The sequence below is a fragment of the Rosa chinensis genome, chromosome 1 (genome assembly GCF_002994745.2).
Source record: "Rosa chinensis cultivar Old Blush chromosome 1, RchiOBHm-V2, whole genome shotgun sequence".
Lineage (NCBI taxonomy): Eukaryota > Viridiplantae > Streptophyta > Magnoliopsida > Rosales > Rosaceae > Rosa > Rosa chinensis.
Window position 1 is genome coordinate 35,391,117 of NC_037088.1, and position 21,853 is coordinate 35,412,969.

The window sequence follows — 21,853 nt, forward strand, 5'->3', positions numbered from 1 at the left end:
AACTAGATGTTTGTAACGTTTTAAGGTCGAGTGCGACTTACTTAATGTTTGACTTTAAGACCAAACAGGGTCTAAAAAGATTATATGTCACAGATGGTGACAGGTTGGAGATGGTGAAAGGTTGCAAACGGTGACCTTGATGTTGATTTCATGACCAGACGGTGTCTGAAGGTCATGTGTCACAGATGGTGACAGGACACAGATGGTGATAGGTCGCAGATGATGATCTTAATGTTGATTATGAGACCAGATGGGGTCTGCAAACCACATGTCACAAATGGTGACAGGTCACAGATGGTGACCAAGGCAGGAAATAGGTAATCACATTCGTGGCTGGACGAGCGGTTACGATTTCAATAGAGCTATAGTCTGTCTGTCATTATAGATTATGGGGGTAATGGTCGAGGTTGCTGGAGACTCATAAGTATGTAGTTAAAGGAGAATTCCTAGAGTATTATTCTTTTATTGTCTAGATGAGACTTGAATTGCTTCTTGATGGTTAAGTTAGCAAATAGAACATTGTCAGAGCGGTGATTTATGTTGTCCTTTCGATGGAAAGGTTATGGAGTGTTAGAAGGAATCATGGTTGCATGGTTTCCTTTAGCTGATGTGTGTGCATTGTTGATTGATGTTCATGAGTTACTCATACGCGCTTTCATAAGCTTACCGGGTTTTGTTGTGTGGAAACCCGGTGCACCATTCTATTGGTGTAGGGGTTAATCCTACAGGTCAGGGTAATCGTGGCTGAAACTGAGGTAGCTTGTTGGCAGCTGAACGGGTAGGAAGCAAATTTTGTTGGCTTTGCCATTGTTATGACTTCCGCTATGTAGTAAGTTCTGAGGAGCATTTACGTTTTATTTTGTGATGACAATTTAATTCGTAAGTTTTGTAATATATGACTCTGTGGAGTGGGTCAATATTTGAAATTGTGAGTTCAGGGCATCAATATGTACTTGCTGTAACGAGAAGATGTCTCCATGTACTTTATATTGATGGCTGAACCATCGCGCATGTATAATTATGGGATTATATATTGATTTTTATTTGTGTTAAAAATTAGGGGCGTGACAGATTGGTATCAGAGCGTATGGTACATATTTGGTTATGGTCCATCTGCAGCGGATCCCTATAAGATGTTCTTCAGTATTGATATAGTCATTGGATATGTAGTGAGCGGTAGGATGTGAGTCGTTAGGGTAGTGTCGGCTCAGGGGATGAAGTGTAGGAGCTAGATGTAGCTTCTATTAGTTAAAGACTTTTGAGGAATGATAACCTTTAGTTTTAACTCAAGATTGACGTAGGGGATGGAATTGTATCCTCTGATGTAGTGTTGTGGTTGATCGAGTCATAGCGTTGACTTATACTTGTGTTTGAGAGTTATACATGTATTAACCACATGTCGTTATGCTCCTTAGGTGATAGATTCTCAAGGAGGCAGAGCTAGGGGTCGAGGTAGGCCCAGAGGCTGGGGTAGAGCCCGAGGTATGGGCAGGATTCCTCCTCCTGTTGAGGAGATGTTCGAGAATGATATGGAGGCATCAAATGTTGAGCTACCTGTTCCACCTGTTGTGGAGGTTGCAAATGTTGTAGATCCCACTCGTTTGTCAAAGTTCGCAAAGGAGATTTCATGATTGGGAGGAGTCCCATTTCGGGGAGGTAAAGATCACATGTTGGTAGATAAGTGGGTCGAGAACATAAAGACCTACTTCGAGATGGTCGTTTGTGACGACATTGAGAAGAGGAAGATTGCCACATTTATGCTCCAAGGTGATGCACGGGTGTGGTTGAATGGCACAGAGAGAGTGATGGATGTGTCCACCATGACCTGGGACGGTTTTGTGGAACTGTTCAGGAAGAAGTACTTTCCGCCTTCTATGAGGGAGCAATTGGAAAGGAAATTTGTCTCGTTAGCCCAAGGGACTAAGAGTGTGAGAGAGTATGAGGCTGAGTTCTCGAGGTTGTATCACTTTGTGAGGTAGATGGATGCTGAGAGCTTAGGTATGAATTTTCAGTGGAGATTGAATGTTTCGATCCGGCGCTATGTCGCTGTTCTGGAACTGAAGACGGTGGAGCTCATTTTTGTTAAGGAAATGGCCATTGAGCAGGAGAACTTGACTTTCCAGGAACAAGAATCGGTTGAGAGGGATTTCCAAAGAAAGGGAAAGGCAACTGCGGGGAGCAGTAAAGCATTTGGGAATCGAGGTGGATTCTGGAAGAGACAGAGGACTAATCAGCAGGCGCTAGTTAGGGCTGCAGCTGTAGCTGCTAGGGTTGCACCTAATAGGTAGGTGGCAAACCTGAAGTGTTTCAATTGCAATGAGATGGGCCATGTTGCTTGAGCTTGCACGAAACCGAAGAACTTGGCATGCTTCACATGTGGCCAGACGGGGCACTTCTCAAGGGATTGTACCCAACAGGGTAAGGGACAAGGGAACTAGCAGAGGCAACAGCCTCAGGGGCAGGCTAGGGTGTTTGCTATTGGTCAGCAGAATACCGGAGTGGAAGGTACCTTATCCTTATTTGATTTCTTTGCTAGAGTGTTGTTTGATACGGGAGCGTCCCACCCTTTCATATCTAGCTCTGTGGTTGATATGTTAGGTTTGACTCCTAGGCCTCTTGCTAGACCCTTGTGTGTTATTTCTCCACTTGGTGTTTCCCTTGAGCTTGATATGTTTTGTGATGCATGTCCGATTGTGATCGATGGTAGGGAGCTTTCTGCAACTTTGATTGTGTTAGCAGATCATACGTATGATGTTATTTTGGGTATTGATTAGCTGAGGCCAAATCATGCTATGATTGATTGCTTTGAAATGGTAGTGTCATTTCATATACCTGGACAGCCGGTGTTTCGTTATCGGTGTCTTAGGTCAGATACTGCTTTGAGGGCAGGATTCTTAGCTCATGTGGAGTCAGTGAGTTGTGCTGCGGTTATGGCAGAGATTGTTGTGGTTTCCGAGTACAGTGATGTATTTTAGGAAATACCAGGGTTACCTCTAAGGAGAGTAGTGGATTTTGCTATCTATGTGATACCATGTACTGCACCTGTATCAATGGCACCATTTCGGATGGAACCAACTGAACTTAAAGAGTTGAAGGAGCAAATTGATGGTTTACTTGAATAGGGGTTCATTAGACCTAGTACTTCTCCTTGGGGTGCACCTGTGGTGTTTGCGAAGAAGAAGGATGGTTCATTAGTTGTGTGTGGATTATCGGCAATTGAACAAGGTGACGATCAAGAATAGGTACCCTTTACCTAGGATTGATGACTTGTTTGACCAGCTTAAGGAAGCTACTGTATTCTCGAAGATTGATTTGAGATCTGGATATCACCAGTTGAGGGTGAAGGATGATCATGTTCCTAAAACTGCTTTTAGGACTAGGTATGGACACTTTGAGTTTGTTGTCATGCCTTTTGGTCTAACCAATGCACCTGCTGCCTTTATGGACTTGATGAACCATACGTATGTTTAGTCCATACTTGGATGAGGTCGTGGTGGTGTTCCTGGATGATATCTTGATTTATTCCAAGACGTTGGAGGATCATGATAAGCATCTGCGGATTGTGCTACAGATTTTGAGAGAAAAGAAGTTGTATGCGAAATTCGAGAAGTGCGAATTTTGGCAAAAGGAGGTCAAGTTCCTTAGTCATGTAGTTTCGAAGGATGGAGTCTCTATGGATCCTTCCAAGGTTGAAGCAGTGATGAACTGGGGCCAACCCACTACGGTTACTGAGGTACGTAGTTTTCTGGGTTTGACAGGTTATTATCGGAGATTCATTGAGGGATTTGCTAGCATTGCTTAGGCTCTGACCAAGTTGACCAGGAAGGATGTCCAGTTTGTGTGGACTGGGGAATGTGAGCGAGCATTCAATGAGTTTAAGGCTAGATTGACAACAGCCCCAGTGTTGACTATTCCCACAAGCGGTAGTGGTTTAGTCATCTATAGTGATGCATCTCATCAGGGTTTAGGGTGTGTGTTGATGCAGCATGGCGGTGTTATCACTTATGGCTCTAGACAGTTGAAGGTGCATGAGCGTAATTACCCCACTCATGATTTGGAGTTGGCTACGGTTGTGTTTGCCTTGAAAATTTGGAGGCATTACTTGTATGGGGAGAAGTTTGAACTCTTTTCGGATCATAAGAGTTTGAAGTATTTGTTCTCTCAGAAGGAGTTGAACATGAGACAGAGAAGATGGATGGAGCTCATAAAGGACTATGATTTCACCTTGGAGTATCATCTAGGAAAGGCCAATGTGGTGGCAGATGCTTTGAGTAGGAAGCCCAGAGGTATTGTTGCTTCTGTTATGGTTCAGGAGTGGCTTATGTTGGAGACTGCATCTGAGTTTGACCTTATGCAAGCAAGAGTTGAGAATGGGAGTTTCCTTGGAAGTGTCACAGTACAGCCTACCCTGATTTCCAGGATTATCCAGGGTCAAACAGAGGATGAGTTCTCACGTGCGAAGTTGGCAGAGTTAGCTGCGGATTCGTCCATTGGCGTTCCATCGGAGTGGTCGGTGGGAACGGATGGTGGGTTGCGGATGAATCATAGGTTGTATGTTCCAGATCGTGTTGACCTCAAGGGAGAGATTCTTCGTGAGGGACATCGATCGCGGTATATTGTGCACCCTGGAAGCACTAAGATGTATCGGGATTTGCGAAGGCAATTATGGTGGAATAGAATGAAAAGGGATGTGGCAGAGTATGTTTCCAAGTGTCTTACTTGCCAACGTGTGAAGGCTGAGCATCAGAGACCTGCAGGTATGTTGAAGCCATTTCCTATTCCTGTATGGAAGTGGGAGCAGATCTCAATGGATTTTGTCACTGGACTGCCTAGGTCCAAACGAAGTCACGATGCAGTGTGGGTGATCGTGGATCGTTTGATGAAATCGGCGCACTTTCTTCCAGTGTCAATGACATATTTGGTTGACACGTTGTGCAAGCTTTACATCGAGGTAATCATGAAACTTCATGGTGTGCCTGTGTCAATTGTTTCTCATCGTGATGCTCGGTTTACTTCAAAATTTTGGAGCGGTTTCCAAAAGGCCATGGGAACTGATTTAGATATGAGTACGGCATTTCACCCTCAGACTGATGGGCAGACTGAGCGAGTGAATCAGGTGTTGAAGGATATGTTGAGAGCCTATGTGTTGGACTTTAAGGGAAGTTGGGAGGATCATCTGCTGTTGATTGAATTCTCCTACAACAACAGTTATCGCTCCAGTATTGGCATGGCACTATATGAGGCCCTGTATGGTAGGCCATGTAGATCTCCGATCTGCTGGGCAGAGGTGGGAGATAAGGTGTTATTGGGTCCTGAGATTGTGCAGGAGACCACTGACAAGATTTCAATTATCAGGGACAGGATTCGAACAGCACAGAGTAGACAGAAGAGTTATGCAGATTTGAAAAGGAGACAGGTTGAGTATAAAGCAGGTGATCATGTGTTCTTGAAGGTCTCACCCATGAAGGGTGTGGTGAGATTTGCCAAGAAAGGGAAGTTATCACCAAGGTTTGTCGGACCTTTTGAAATTCTGGAAAGGGTAGGAGATTTGGCTTATAGGCTTGCCTTACCTCCTAGTATGTCTGGTGTGCATAATGTGTTCCATGTGTCTATGTTGAGGAAGTATGTCCAGGATGAGTCACATGTGATCGATTATGGCACGATTAAGGTGCATGCTGATACGACCTTTATTGTTGAACCTGTTTGTATTTTGGATAGGTCAACAAAGCAACTTCAAAGGAAGGAAGTTGACTTGGTCAAGGTATTGTGGAGTCACCATGACGAGGGTGATGCTTCTTGGGAGTTGGAGTCGGATATGAGAGCGAAGTACCCACAGTTGTTTGTTGATGAGCAAGCGTGAATTTCGGGACGAAATTCCTTTAAGGAGGGTAGACTGTGATGACCTGGATTTCTGTTATGTAATTTTGGTAATTAATAATGGACCAATTGTACGAATAATTATTATTGTGCTTTATTCGTAGGTTGTATGTGAAGTGGAATGGTTTTTGTACGTGTAATTATTTGAATTTCACAGTTTAGGGGGTCGTGTGAAGTTTGACTTTTTATACATTAGGATTCTAGGAAAACTTCCTTCAAGAAAGTTGTAGAGCGCGTCGATACGAGTTCGTGGACATGTGGAACATGGGAATTGGAGTTTGTATGAGAAAGTTATGGCTATTGGAAGAAGTTTCCGTTTTAGTATAAATAATGAAAATCAGAAAATATCATCATAATTTTCATTTCCTTTTCTGGAAACCATCTTTTCTCTCTCTCTTCTCTCTCAGTCGACTCCTTCAGAGACGAAATTTTCTGTCTGACCAGACCCGAACCCGGCCATCTGACCCGGCCGTAACTTGCGGCTCCGGTGGTCTCTGGCCGTGAAACTTGGTTAGCTGGTTCGTCTCCTCCTTCTGATCGTCTCTGTGGCATCCTCTAGCGGCGATATCCACCATGTACGGCGCAGCAAGGCGGTGCAGTTGGTGTTTTGGACCCGTCCAGAAAACACAACTCTGGTGACTTCGTGGCTTCATGCTTCCTTGGTTGAGTTCAGAGAAGGCTCCCTAATCGATCTATGGTGTTTGTTTTGATCGATTTATGTGGAAATCGGTCCAACTCAGTTTGAGCAAAAATTCAAAGCTTGTGCGGTAGTTTTCGACCCTTTCTGCTTATTTTCTGACTTCAAGCCAGTTATGAAAATTCACAAGCATGCTTAGATGAATAGCTTTGATGCTGGGAGTTTTGTGAAATATTGAGTTTGGGCCTGCGGCGGTGCACCACCGTCTGTGGCGGCTTTCTGATGGCTTTACGGCCATGTAGGGAACTATTTTTAGTATTATATATGTTCTGCTCGTTGATACGAGCGTTTTGATATATAACATGCAAATTTTGGAGTTCGTATGGAATTGTTATGATTTTTGCAGTTTCATACCAATCGATTTATTCGATCCGTGAGGATTCGAGCGTCCAATCGACTTATGGTTTGGTCACAACGATCGTGGAAGTATTCCGGAGACTTTGGGAGGTCTCAGATGTGGTTTTGCCTCGATTGGAGCCACTTTGGGGATTTTAGTTCAAAACAGGGGTTTCAAACTTAAATCAAATGTGAATCGTTACTAAGTTGGAACCGTATATGATTAGGTACTTAACGAAGTACATTGGACGGTTATTATGTGGATTGGCAGCCTTGTGCTATATTGAAGACGCAGCAGGATTTTTGAGGTGAGTAATCTCACAAGGTTCAATTACGAATAGAGTTACCATTATTGTTTTAGCGTTATTTATTTAACTGCAAACTATAGTTGGTATTAGTAGGCATTCCTGAGCGAATGACTACATGTATATATATATATATATATATATTTACGTGAAATATATATATCCTTGTGGATGATTGTGATGAATAATATGCATGATGGTGTTCATATTATTGTTGAATGTGACTTTTCAGAAAACAATATTGTGGAAAAAGATGTTTTCTATTGTTTGAAAAGTATCGAGCTTGATGTTACATTTTTGAGTCAAGCGTGACTCATTTTAGATGTATTGGTCTTTGTACCAAGGGTCACAGATGGTGAGCAGGGATTAGGAAAGCCGAAACTAGATGTTTGTAACGTTTTTAGGTCAGATGCGACTTACTTAACGTTTGACTTTAAGACCAGACAGGGTCTAAAAAGATTATATGTCACAGATGGTGACAGGTTGCAGACGGTGACCTTGATGTTGATTTCATGACCAGACAAGGTCTGAAGGTCATGTGTCACAGATGGTGACAAGACACAGATGGTGACAGGTCACAGATGATGATCTTAATGTTGATTATGAGACCAGATGGGGTCTGCAAACCACATTTCACAAATGGTGACAGGTCACAGATGGTGACCAAGGTAGGAAATAGGTAATCACGTTCGTGGTCGGACGAGCGGTTACGATTTCAATAGAGCTATAGTCTGTCTATCATTATAGATTATGGGGGTAACGGTCGAGGTTGCTGGAGATTCATAAGTATGTAGTTAAAGGAGAATTCCTAGAGTATTATTCTTTTATTTTCTAGATGAGACTTGAATTGCTTTTTGATGGTTAAGTTAGCACATAGAACATTGTCAGAGCGGTGATTTATGTTGTCCTTTCGATGGAAAGGTTATGGAGTGTTAGAAGGAATCATGGTTGCATGGTTTCCTTTAGCTGATGTGTGTGCATTGTTGATTGATGTTCATGAGTTACTCATACGCGCTTTCATAAGCTTACCGGGTTTTGTTGTGTGGAAACCCGGTGCACCATTCTATTGGTGTAGGGGTTAATCCTACAGGTCAGAGTAATCGTGGCTGAAACTGAGGTAGCTTGTTGGCAGTTGAACGGGTAGGAAGCAAATTTTGTTGGCTTTGCGATTGTTATGACTTCCGCTATGTAGTAAGTTCTGAGGAGCATTTACGTTTTATTTTGTGATGACAATTTAATTCGTAAGTTTTGTAATATATGACTCTGTGGAGCGGGTTAATATTTGAAATGGTGGGTTCAGGGCATCAATATGTACTTGCTGTAAAGGGAAGATGTCTCCATGTACTTTGTATTGATGGCTGAACCATCGTGCATGTATAATTATGAGATTATATATCGATTTTTATTTGTGTTAAAAATCAGGGGCGTGACAATAAAAAAATGAAGAAGAAAGATAACAATTAAAAGAGTTATTTTTGTTCATAGTCTCATCACATTGTATGAAGGGAGATAGATACATGTTGCACTACACAAAAAATACAAATTGTAAAGTGGAAGTACAACATGGGAACTGAGACCAAGTCATGGAGTATGCTAAATACTCTTACGCAGAAGACTTTGGAACAAGCATATATAGAAAGCCTCCAAGTTTTGTTTTCGAGTAAGAGGGCAACCTTTTAAAATAAAATAAAAAGGATTGCATGAGACGCAGTAGATGGAATCTTCCGGTCAATTGAGAACATGGAGATAAACTAAATTCCCATGTCTTTAATTAAGATGATGACAATTGACTCCAAACATAATGGAGAACTTTCTCAATATTTGTGTGGTTCATGTTGAACTCATGCAACGGGTTTGCAAATATCAAACCAAGTTATCGTGATCGATTGGCCTTCTTCCCAATATTTGAAAGCCTCCCATTGCAACTCGGAAAATCCTAATTTCAAGACTTGTCTCGTGGCTGCCTAAATCAAGAATGCCCGAAAGAAAAAGCTCGATGGATGCCTTTGGGTTCCAGACACATGATTCAGAGTATACTCAGCTTCGCGGGTGTCCAAAGTAGATACCCGAGCATTGGTTTCATGAAAAAAATACTTCGACACCCAAAGTGAAATTGCTTTCGGTACCAAACCAAGAAAGGTCAAAACAAATGTATGAACTACAATGGTTTGATCCCTTCAAAGGGTATGTAGGCAATCTAGCAACCCACTAGATGCAACCACAAATTCAAATCGAATCCTTGACTCTACCAGTCAAATTTAGCCAATCTGAATCTCTGACTCCACCAGTCAAATTCACTCAAACACCAGAAAAATCAAATCATTCCCAAATTACCCAAAAGCAAATTCAAGGGCTCTAAACCCTCACAAATATCTAAAGCACAAATCCAAAAATAAATGGGTTATCTACCCATTTAAATCCCAAATGCTGGAACTACATGTGGTTTGATCCCGCAAGGGTATGTAGGCAATCTGGAATCAAATAATCTAGAAGAAACCGCATCCTAAACACTATTCCTATCCCAAAAATCCAAGCCTTCCAATGGGTCATTCACTCATTGGAACTCTTGAACTATGAGTGGCTTGATCCCCTCCCGGGTACGTAGGCAACCCATTCCAAAATTCGGGTGCAGCTGCAAAAACAAACCACCACACACTGGTTTCTTTATAAATGGAATCAAAGGGTGTTTCCCTTGTAACAAGGGATTGTAATTAAGAGACACATTTTGTCTTGAATGGTTTGAATCCAAAATAATTAAAACTCTATTCTTTTAATGAATACGAGTGAAATTACGTTGGGTGATATTTTATACTTTGTGCAATTTTTAACTCAACACCGTCAGAGCCTGCTGAAAATCTAGGACTCTAACTAACCCCAGCCGCGCCAATTCGTTCACATATGTCCTCTCGCATGCAGGATCTTCTCAGAGGACTCAGAAATCGCCTTAAGGACCTTGCCCGGTGGCCGGAGCCAATTTCCAAGAAGAAGAAGAAGAAGAGAAGGCGATTAGTCGGACACCGATCTGGAATCCTCTCAGGCTTAATTAGAGGACACCGACGACCTCGTATCTCGATGAGGAGCATAAGGTTGCCGGAGTTGAACGACGCGACAATATCGAAGACATCAATCAGATCAGATCAACTTCATCTTGAAAGGATGGCCAGAGCCTTAATCGGCGATGTGGTGGCTAGGCTTTGGTCGAGTTTGTGTTGTGGTTCAATTAATGGTGACAGTGATGAGAGATGGTGGCAGGAATTGATGCTTTCCGGTGATTGCAGAGGGAAGAGAAGAAGAAGAGAGATTGGGGAAGAAAGAGAGAGAGAGAGTGTGTGTGTGTGTGTGTAACGTCCTGGACCTAAATTTAACCGTTTACTAGTCATTTGGACGGTAAACGACAATTACTTCCAGTTTCTAGTTGTTTCGATACTTTTAGTAGCCCTAAAAATTGACTTTTTGTTCGGGTCAAAATTTGAGAAAATGTCCTTCATGAAAGTCGTAGAGGACGTTAAACCGAGCGCATGCATATGCGGTACGAAAAAATCAGAGCTCGTATGTGAAATTTATAGGCAAAAGATTAAAGTTAATGTTTATGGTTACTGTTCATGGTAAGTTTCTATAAATAGCTGAGTTACTGTGGTAAGTTTCCATTTTTGGAAACCTACCCGGCTCTTTCTCTCTCCTCTCCCCCGACCCTTTCTTCCCTTCTGTCCGGTTTCTTCTTCCTCCGATATCTCCCTTCTCCGGCCGACCCATTACGGAATCTGGGCACCTACAAGCTTGTCTCCTCTTCCTTGTCACGCCTGTGGCGGTGTTTTGCGGCGGCTTGACCGGAGGAGCTCGGAATTGAGCCGCGAAGATTACGATAGCCGAACGGAGGTTTCATCGATTTCCAGCGATTCCGGCCATATCCGACCACCAAACTAGCGTCGAAGGATCGGTTTTTGCCAAGGATAATTTCGCCCCTATCCTTGAGTCAAGATTTTCAGTGTGAAGGTCGAATCGAAGATTTCAAATCCTAGGGTTCTTGGGATTTTCTGGAAAAATTTCATCGGCCGGTTTCGACTATTTAAAGGTAAAATTGGGATGTGTTGTAGTTGAGAAAATTGATCAGTGTGTTGAGTAGGTGCTACTGTCAAAATATGGTGGCCATCGGAGGTAGCGGCCGCCGGCGCGTGGGGCGCACGCGCTGCCACTGTTGGCGGCCCGTGGAGGCGTGTGTGGGCAGTGTTTTAATTTCAGTTTTTAGCCCTTTAAATTGTATAAATGTTGTGGAGCTTGTATGTGAAGTTTGGTGAATTTTTGAAGAGTTTGGATATGTTTGTGAATTCCCGAAGTTTGGAAGTTTTGGTTATCGAATTGTGGGAATCCGACCTTCGGGTTTCCTTTGTTCTGATATGGAATACTTTAATCGACGGAGATAGATTAATGGTGAAGTTTGGATTGAATCCGGAAAGAAATGGAGATGTGGGATTTCGTAGGGTTTTGGGATTCATTATAGAATTGTACTTGTTTATCGAATTATTGTTTACGGAATATATTTGTGTACAGGACGAGGTACCGACCCATCGCTTGACGAGGATCCTTACGCTTGGGTACCACGTTAGTCACATACTGTGAGTGGACTTTTGTTTTTAAATAATGATGCATGCATTTATTTCTTAAAATAATGCCCTGGTTATTAATCATATTACATGTTGAGCAAATGAATTGATTTTTTTTCAGAATTTGATTTCGGTTTATATTGGGGATTTGCTTTCAATAATGAGTTTCAAAGGTTGGTTATGATTTATAATATTATTTGACTAATTACTTATTTCCGAGATAAGAATCTATGATTAATTTTTGCTATGCGCGGATTCAGAATTTATACTCTAATTTATTTTCAAAATATCCGCCAAAGGGAAATATTGGTTTATTATGGATATTTTTCTCACTTACTTATTCTGAGATTGAGAGAAATCTTGGCGTGCGGGGTCACGTCTTTGCACACTTGGATTCTCATCTCGTGAGAAATGTGGGGAAGCTATGCGGATTTATTGGTTGTCGACGATTTTCTTCCTCACCATACGCGGGTCATGTGATTAGGTCTCCTCCTCACTTACTTTGTGTTTGTGAGTGGTAGTTGAGGTAGCTTTTCTCCTCCTCACGTGGGTGGCAGTCGAGGTAATGTTCTCCTCCTCGCACAATCTATGTGTGAGTGGCAGTCGAGGTTATTAGTTCTCCTCCTCACACAATCTATGTGTGAGTGGCAGTTGAGGGTAGGTTGAGCCTAAGGGGCTCCTTTACCCGTATGGTGACATCTCTTCCCCTTATCCTTTTATTTTTTACTTGACTAGCGGGGCTAGTCCGATTCTTTTAGCCAGCGGGGACTGGTATGTTTTCACGAGACTCCGAGTTTTAAAGACATACGTTTTATAAATGTTGCATGCATCGAAGTTTTTACAAATTTAAATACGTGGGAAAGTATAAACTTCTTTTATTTTGTAATTATTTATTTTGTCCACTCACGCTAACGTTTTTATGTACTTTCCCCTGGGCCCTTCGGTTTCAAATGCCCAGTTCGCAGTGTAGCTGTTCGGCTTTAGGAATTGAGGCTTAGCACCACCGCTGTCATCTATCCCTCGTAGGTTACTTGCTAACCTACTTTGTATATCGTTGTTCTTTTGGTTTTAGACTGCTCTGATAACCATGAGATTTTTGTATTAATATTGTAACCTATGACTTGGTTGTAATTTGAGTTAATTGGATAATTTGATACTCTAAATTGTGGAGTTGTGCGGTTTTGGGAGCAGGGTGGCTCCAGAAGTTTTGGGAGGGTTGTTTAGAAGTGAAATTGAAATTCTACAGGTTTTGGGTTGCCCATTTTTAAGGGAGGTTATGCCGAAATTTTTGGTAAACCTTCTTTAAAGGTGGGTCCCGCGGGGCCACTTCGGATTCTAAGGTGGAATCGGGGGCGGACCCTGTCAGAGAGAGTTTCTTTTGTTTTGGCCGGAGACAGATCATAGAGTTAGTTTTCTTCCACAAAAGGTAAAATTGTCAAGGTGTAAATAATTTAAACATACAAGTGGCCTTATGTGTACAATAAAACTTTGGTGACCTTATAACTAATTTAAGTTTCAAACTGACACTTGTGTGTAATTTTCTATAATTGTAAATGCAATATTTCTGACCTTAATCATATTGACAATATACAAACATCTTCTTCACCTCAATCAACATTTTTTTTTTCTTTTTCATTTCGTTCGTAGAATCCCGCAGCAACGCGCGGACAATCTTGCTAGTAATTAGCTGTAATGCAGCACAACTACCATGACCATAGATCTGAATTTTCCAACATACACCAATTCCCTACCAAAATAATTAATCTGGACAAGACTACAACGCCATAGTGTACAATCTGCCCCAGCCTCATCTAATAAAACCAGAAAAAATCTGCAATTTCATCATCACATTGAATTGAACGTATAGGTGTTCCAATTGTCATACTTAATTACTTAGTGATTAGTATCCATTGAATAGGTATAACTCAAGCACATTAATTAGTGTTGTCGATACCTCCTTTGCAGCACAGCTACCATGACCATAGATCTGAGTTTTCCAACATACAACAATTCCTTACCGAACTAATTAATCTGGACAAGACTACGACGCCATAGTGTATAATCTGCCCCAGCCTCACCTAATAAAACCATAAAAAATCTACGATTTCATCATCACATTGAATTGAACGTACAAGTGTTCCAATTGTCATACTTAATTAATTAGTGATTAGTATCCATTGGATAGGTATAACTCAAGCATATTAATTAGTGTTGTCGCTACCTCCTTCCATCTCTTACATCATTGAGTTGTCGCTACCTCCTGCCATCTCTTACATCATTGAGTTGTCGCATCTCTTACATCATTGAGTTGTCGCTACCTCCTTCCATCTCTTACATGATTGAGTACCCGCTATGATTGATTGATTAACATTGGAAAACATATATAGTATTCAAGCCTCGAAGAACAAATTAAATTTGTTCAATTAGTTACAAAAACTTCAAATCAAATTGTTTCGGAGAGCATATGTGCTCCATTTATAGAAAAACAAATCAAGAAGAGATATCCTTAGGCTTCTTATAATTACATTGAAATGTGCTCTCATATTTGTAAGGGTCATAAAAGTGAAACTGACATTTCTATGTGTGCAAACTAGGTCCCTTTCATTTTTCTCCCTTGTTTTATTATTGAAATCTCTAAATTTTCCAATTTTTTTTTTTTAAATTCTTGCTTCCATTTTGCACTCATCTTCACGTACCCATAGTCAAAGAGAACAAAATAATGGAAAAAAGAGGATATTGTGGAAATTTAAGACAATAGAAGAAGATTGATACAATAGATAAAGTGATGTGGACGTGGGGACCAATGTGGATGTGGGGACAAATCTCACTCCAATGAGGATATTGTGGAAATTTAAGATTATAGAAGAAGATTGATACAATAAATAAAGTGATGTGGATGTGGGGACCAATCTCACTCTAAAGAAGATATTGTGAAAATTTAAGATAATAGAAGAAGACTGATACAATAAATAAAGTGATGTGGATGTGGGGACAAATCTCACTCCAAATGGTATTGTGTAGCTATAGATGGTACATGACATAAGCTTAACAAATTAAAGCAGATAGATATTGTGGAAATTTAAGATAATAGAAGAAGACTGATACAATAAATAAAGTGATGTGGATGTGGGGACAAATCTCACTCCAAATGGTATTGTGTAGCTATAGATGGTACATGACATAAGCTTAACAAATTAAAGCAGATAGATATTGTGGAAATTTAAGATAATAGAAGAAGACTGATACAATAAATAAAGTGATGTGGATGTGGGGACAAATCTCACTCCAAATGGTATTGTGTAGCTATAGATGGTACATGACATAAGCTTAACAAATTAAAGCAGATAGATATTGTGGAAATTTAAGATAATAGAAGAAGATTCATACCATTAATAAAGTGATGTGGATGTGGGGACTAATCTCACTCCAAAGAGGATATTGTGGAAATTTAAGATAATAGAAGAAGATTAGTACAATAAATATAGTGATGTGGATGTGGGGATCAATCTCACTCCAAATGGTATTGTGTGGTTGTAGATGGTAGATGAGATATGCTTAACAAATTAAAGCAGACAAAAATAATCAAAACACAAGCCAGTGAATGCTATGGTTACTTCATGGCATGGGATTTGCATCGCCGCAGTGAGTACATGGAGTCGAGAGATAAGGTCGGGGAAAGAGGGAGGGTGTTTTAATCACAAAAGATCTCGGTACAATTGAGTGTGATCCACACACTTATAAATTATATTTTATTTGTCACATTTTCAATGTGGGATCTTTCCTCTCTAACACATCCCCTCACATGCAACTTAGCTTTAGGATTGTAAGTGAAATTAATTAAAAATTCAATTCTCACATTGAAAATTGGGAAACAAGCCTTATATCGGAGACTTGGTAATAATAAGAAACCTAAATTCGGACCCCATGAATATTGGAGAGGGACTTGCTCTGATACAATGTTAAACAGCGACAAGCGTGGCCCGTGGCCTATATTGTACCGATATTGTCCCAACTTAACTACCTGATAGGTGTTAGTTTTTAATAACAAAAAGCCTCGGTACAGTTGTATGTGATCCACCCACTTATAAGTTATATTTTATTTATCACTTTTACAATGTGGGATCTTTCCTCTCCAACAATAGTGGATTCACCACTAGTTGCTACAAAAATCACAACTGGTTGAGCAGGATCACTACTGGATCGAAGTTGTGTAATCTTAAAAGCTTTGGGAATCAAAATTAAAATATCGTTCCCGTAAATCTGGTGCCAATTATTGGCTATTCGTCACTTTTTCAATGTGGGATCTTTCTTCTCCAACAATAGTGGATTCACCATCAGTTGCTATAAGATTCACAAATGGTCGAGCACGATCATTACTAGAAGTTGTGCAATCTCAAAAGTTTTAGGATTCAAAATTAAAGTATCGTTCCCATAGATCTGGTGCCAATTTTTGGCCATGAGAATTAACAAGCTAGCGAATTAGGGTTTATCCAGCTTGTTTTTTCTTCATCTTTCAATATATCAGTTTTTATAAGAGCTTTAGGTTTTATCATGACAACAAAGACAGCGCTTTGAGCTACCTCTATTGGCTATAAAGGAAATAGGTTTTAATCTCAGTAACACGAGAATGGTGGAGTTGGGGTTAAAAAATGTATCTATGGTTCGTAATTGAAAAAAAAAAAAAAAAAGATTAATGGGTATGAAGGAGAGGTTATAGCAATGGATGGGTAGCGACAAGAAGATGAATTAGACATGGGGTGGGATGCACTAATGTGTATGAGCGGGAAGACAAGGAGCAGTTACAATATTACACACTAGTTGTGAATTCTAGCTCAGCCATCAGGTGGACATGACTAACTAAATTAATTGGTTGCTAACAACATCAGTCTCAACAAGATGTCACGCTCCGATTTTTAAACTTAATTAAAAATCAATATATTCCCAGAAATATACATGTGTGATGGTTCAGCCATCAATACAAAATACTTGAAAAACTTTTTCCTTTTAAACCAAGAACATACTAATGCCCTAAACCCATTATGTCAATACAGACCCGCTGGATATAGTCATATATTACATAAGTTTACGAATTAAGTTGCCACAACAAAATAAAACGTAAATGCTCTTCGGAGCTTACTGCACAACTGAAGTCTTATCAACGATAAAGTCACAAAATTAGCTTCTTATCGTAAAGCTGCAAACACGCTACCTCAGCTTCAGTCACAATTATCTTGACCTGCAGGATTAACCCCTATACTATTGAATAGTGAACAAGGTTGCCACACAACAAACCAGGTAAGTTTTTGAAAGCTACTATGAGTAACTCAAATTCAACAATCAAACAACTCACACCAACCACAAGAAAACCACCCTTTCAATTTAATGAAAACAACTCATGCATTAATTCCTTTCCTTAAAGGAGATGCATATGTGACTCCATGACAAAATCATGTTATTTGATCACACAACAAAATAAATATGAACCCCAAAGTCCCTTATGGACGATAAAGAAAGAATACTCTCAAGTTTCTCTTTGAAAACTCGTACTTATGAGTCCCAAGTAACCTCATCTATTACCCCCATAAGATACAATTAAACTCGGCAGACAGACTAGAGGTCTAATTGATCGTAACCAATAACCCGACCAAAGGCTTGCTTTCCGATAACATGCCTTGGTCACATTCGTGACCCCCGATCACAATTTGTAATTCCCGATCCTCGAATCTCAAGTCATTAGATCCCCAGTATAAATAACAAAATATTTAAAAGAGTTGCACTTGACCCAAAATCTTACCCAAATCTAAAGTAAAAGATTTCCCGTAATTGATCCTCATCAATGACTCCCAGTACAATGACCAACATTTAAATATAAGTCGCCCAAGACCTAACAATGTTCCCCAAAACTGAACACTTTTCAAAATAGTAGAAATCATCACTTTCCACAATTTATTGTTTCCCAAAAAGCCACACCCCAAAACAATATAATGAACACACCCCCAAATATAATTTTATAACAACAATTCCACCAACACATAAATATTGCACGTAAATATATATATATATATACACACACACACAGGGCGGAGCCACGTTGGGGCACAGTGGGTTCCGTGCCCTAGTCAGATTTGAAATATATACAATCTGGTTGCATATTATAAGTGCGTGCTGCCTTGTCTTGCTGGTTGAAGTAGATGCATGTGTTTGGCTATTCGCTAGTTCGATTGCTGGTAGCAGCAATGTGCTTTTTTTTCCTTTTTTTTTTTTTTTTTTTACGTTAATACTATTATTTCTTCTCAGCAATGTGCTAATATTTTCTTTTTTATTATTTCTTTCTTATTAACATTAATACTAGTATTTATTCTTAGAAAAAAAACATTAATAGTATTCTTTCATATAGTTTCAAAGTCCAAAGATAAATTCTATTTCTATTATGAAAAATTATCTAAAATCTAAAAATTATATGTTTTATTAATAAAATATGTAATTTGAAAAAAATATTGACCTTTTTTAGCACAAAAATAGATATTGATTTTTCCCTAACCTTATTCTAATTATTATTTTTATTACAATTTTGATATATTTTAAGTTTAAGTTTATTTATTTTATTTTTTGAACTTTTGACTGCCCCAGTTGAGATCATTTTCTAGCTCCGCCAGTGTGTGTGTGTATATATATATAGTCATTCACTCAGGAATGCCACTAATACTAACTATAGTTTGCAGTTAAATAAATAACTCCTAAAACAATACAATTCTCCGTTCGTAAATGAACGTTGTGAGACTACTCACGTCAAAATTCCTGTTGCGTCTTCACACAACTAGATAACTTATGGAACCCAACACCCTCTACTCAGTGCAGCTCCCCTCAACAAACAATATACCGACCAAAAGGAGGTCTATCTTAGCCAGGGAGTGGGGGACTCCCTGGGGGGCCTAGCAGGGACCCACCCAAAAGGGTACAAAGCGTTTTCTCAGTAAGTCCATGGTTGACAACGCACTGATGTTAATTATGCTTTTGCAAGTCTAGCGGAAGTAACTCTTCGAACTGCTAGGCAACTCCCCAACCAAGATTGCCTTCCTTAGCTGGGGACTTGGGGGACTTGTACTTACATGAGCATTTGCAAGCATAATTAGCTATAATGAGCTATGCTCATGATACCGCTAGCGATACCAACTACCTCCAACAGTGTGACCTACAGAAACACAGCCAAGCAGGCTACCGCCTGAGCCTCGGCTCACCCCCATATCACATCTAACGCGCCGCGCCAAGATAGCATCAAAAGCTCCAGAAGCTGGGAACTGAAGCACATCAGTCCCACATAGAAAACATGGAAGAGCTCGGCCTCTTCCCCACCTATAAAAGATTCTCCCCTCTCTCCTCATTAATTACACATTCACTACTTACCTACTGTTATTCTGTTAACATAAATACATTGTCTAACTTAGGTATCGGAGAAGAGAAGACCGCCCAGCGCGGTCTCCCTCTGACGCCACTTTGTATTTCACTTGACAAGTAGCGAAATCTCTGAGAACATTGCAAGTAGCGGTCCGCCCATCGGACCAGCGTTAACAAAGACTTGGGCCACCGCTCAATCTTAAACATTAACAACTTAAGCACATTAATTAGTGTTGTTGCTACCTCCTTCGCAGCACAGCTACCATGACCATATATCTGTGTTTTCCAACATACACCAATTCCCTACCGAACTAATTAATCTGGACAAGACTACGACGCCATAGTGTACAATCTGCCCCAGCCTCACCTAATAAAACCATAAAAAATCTACGATTTCATCATCACATTGAATTGAACGTGTGTTCCAATTGTCATACTTAATTACTTAGTGATTGGTATCCATTGGATAGGTATAACTCAAGCACATTAATTAGTGTTGTCACTACCTCCTTCCATCTCTTACATCATTGAGTACCCGCTATGATTGATTGATTGACGTTGGAAAACATATATAGTATTCAAGCCTCGAAGAACAAATTAAATTTGTTCAATTAGTTACAAAAACTTCAAATCAAATTGTTTCGGAGAGCACATGTGCTCCATTTATTGAAAAACAAATCAAGAAGTGATATCCTTAGGCTTCTTATAATTACATTGAAATGTGCCTTCATATTTGTAAGCGTCATAAAAGTGAAACTGACACTTCTATGCGTGCAAACTAGGTCCCTTTCATTTTTGTCCCTTGTTTTATTATTGAAATATCCAAATTTTCCAATTTTTTTTTGAGTTCTTGCTTCCATTTTGCACTCATCTTCAAGTACCCATAGTGAAAGAGAACAAAATAATGGAAAAAAGAGGATATTGTGGAAATTTAAGATAATAGAAGAAGATTGATACAATAAATAAAGGGGACTGAAATTTACACTCCCCAAATTACAAATTGCACTCTCTATCAGTTTTTTAATAATATCTCCCCACACATCAATCTCTACTTCCCAAAATACCCTCAAGTCAGATTTTATTTTATTTTTTCTCTTTTGGACTTTTCTTCCTTCTTTTCTCTCTCCTCCCACTCTCTCTCTCTCTCTCTCTCTCTCTCTCTCTCTCTCTCTTTTCTAAACCACGACAGAACTTTCTGTCTTCCTTTATGAATAATGGTTCGTTATCTTGTCTCAAGACAAAAATTCCCAGTTTTGAGGTCTTGTGTTGGCCAATGATAAAAAAACAAATGCATAAGCCCCAATGATAATATCAATACAACTCATTCAATCAAATCCACAATGAACATAGTTGCATTGTTGAAGCTACGCCAACTGATTCAAATCCCCTATTAATGACATCTACCAAATACCAAATAATATGTCCCCTAACATAGTCCATGGAATGATGCACAAAAATCCTCCGGACCAAGTACATTGAAGAGAGCCCCCTAAAATAATATGACTTTCTTCTTCCAGCTCTTCCTTAAAGAGAGCCACATTTCAAAAAATTCAAAAACTTTCTTGCTCTCTGCACAAAGAAACAAAATGCAGACTGTCAAAAATACCACCAATTACTATATCACAAGGTAATCAAGATTAACTACATAGTTTATTATTGTTAGAGAACCTAAATCTTCTCCTGAAATCAAGTCATGATTCTTCTCTATTGAATTACTCATAGGCTGTTTTGATATGGTTATAATCAGCTGTAAATAATTAGAATATCTAAAAATAATGACAGTGATAGCTCATAATGTACTTACCATTGACAATGGGGCTTTCAATGATACTAGATGTGTGATTAGATTGTAAGTCTTCTTCCATACCATCTGAAGACAGAGGATCCATGGGCTCTTCTTCCAGCAGCTGATTTTGGGCATAAAGATGGAATGTTTTTCAATCTTCAAATTTCAAAAAGATCCCGAAAGCAATAAAGACTTGAAATTTCTCAATTTATCAGAAAACATATTACCCACAAATCATAAAGAAAGAAACTTGTGCTATGAAGAAAGAAACTTGTGATATCTTCATGAGCCAAAAGAAAAGGAATAGTAACAACGATTGAAATGCAAGAGACAAAAGCAAAATTAAACATGAAATTAGAGTAGATCTATAGTGATATAGTAAAGAGAAAAGTTGGATTGTGACCTGGTTTGGAAAGATGAATGGATGAGGTTGGAAATGTTTCGGTGGAGGAGAGTTTGACTTTGTTTAGAGAAGAAAGAGAGAAACTTTGTTTGGAGAAGAAAGACAGACAGAACTGTCGTGGTTTGGAAGAGAGAGAGAGAGAGAGAGAGAGAGAGAGAGAAGAAAGTGGGGAGAGAGAGAAAAAATAGTGACTTTGTTTGGAGAAAAAAGACAGAAAGTTCTGTCGTGGTTTAGAAGAGAGAGAGAGAGAGAGAGAGAGAAGAAGGAAGAAAAGACTAAAAGAGAAAATAAAATAAAATCTGACTTGAGGGTATTTTGGGAAGTAGAGATTAATGTGTGGGGAGATATTATTAAAAAACTGATAGGGAGTGCAATTTGTAATTTGGGGAGTGCAAATCTCACTCCCTAAATAAAGTGATGTGGATGTGGGGACCAATCTCACTCCAAAGAGGA

At 39.7% G+C, this 21,853-nt stretch overlaps 1 long non-coding RNA gene across 1 annotated transcript; it reads right to left on the reverse strand.

Moving 5' to 3' along the window:
* Positions 1–20,337: 20,337 nt before the first annotated feature.
* LOC112182833 lies at positions 20,338–21,560 on the reverse strand. Its single transcript, XR_002929571.2, has 3 exons — positions 21,401–21,560; positions 21,016–21,118; positions 20,338–20,780 (listed from the first exon to the last, which is right to left on the reverse strand). It is a non-coding gene; the product is annotated as an uncharacterized LOC112182833 (long non-coding RNA).
* Between the last annotated feature and the right edge of the window lie 293 nt (positions 21,561–21,853).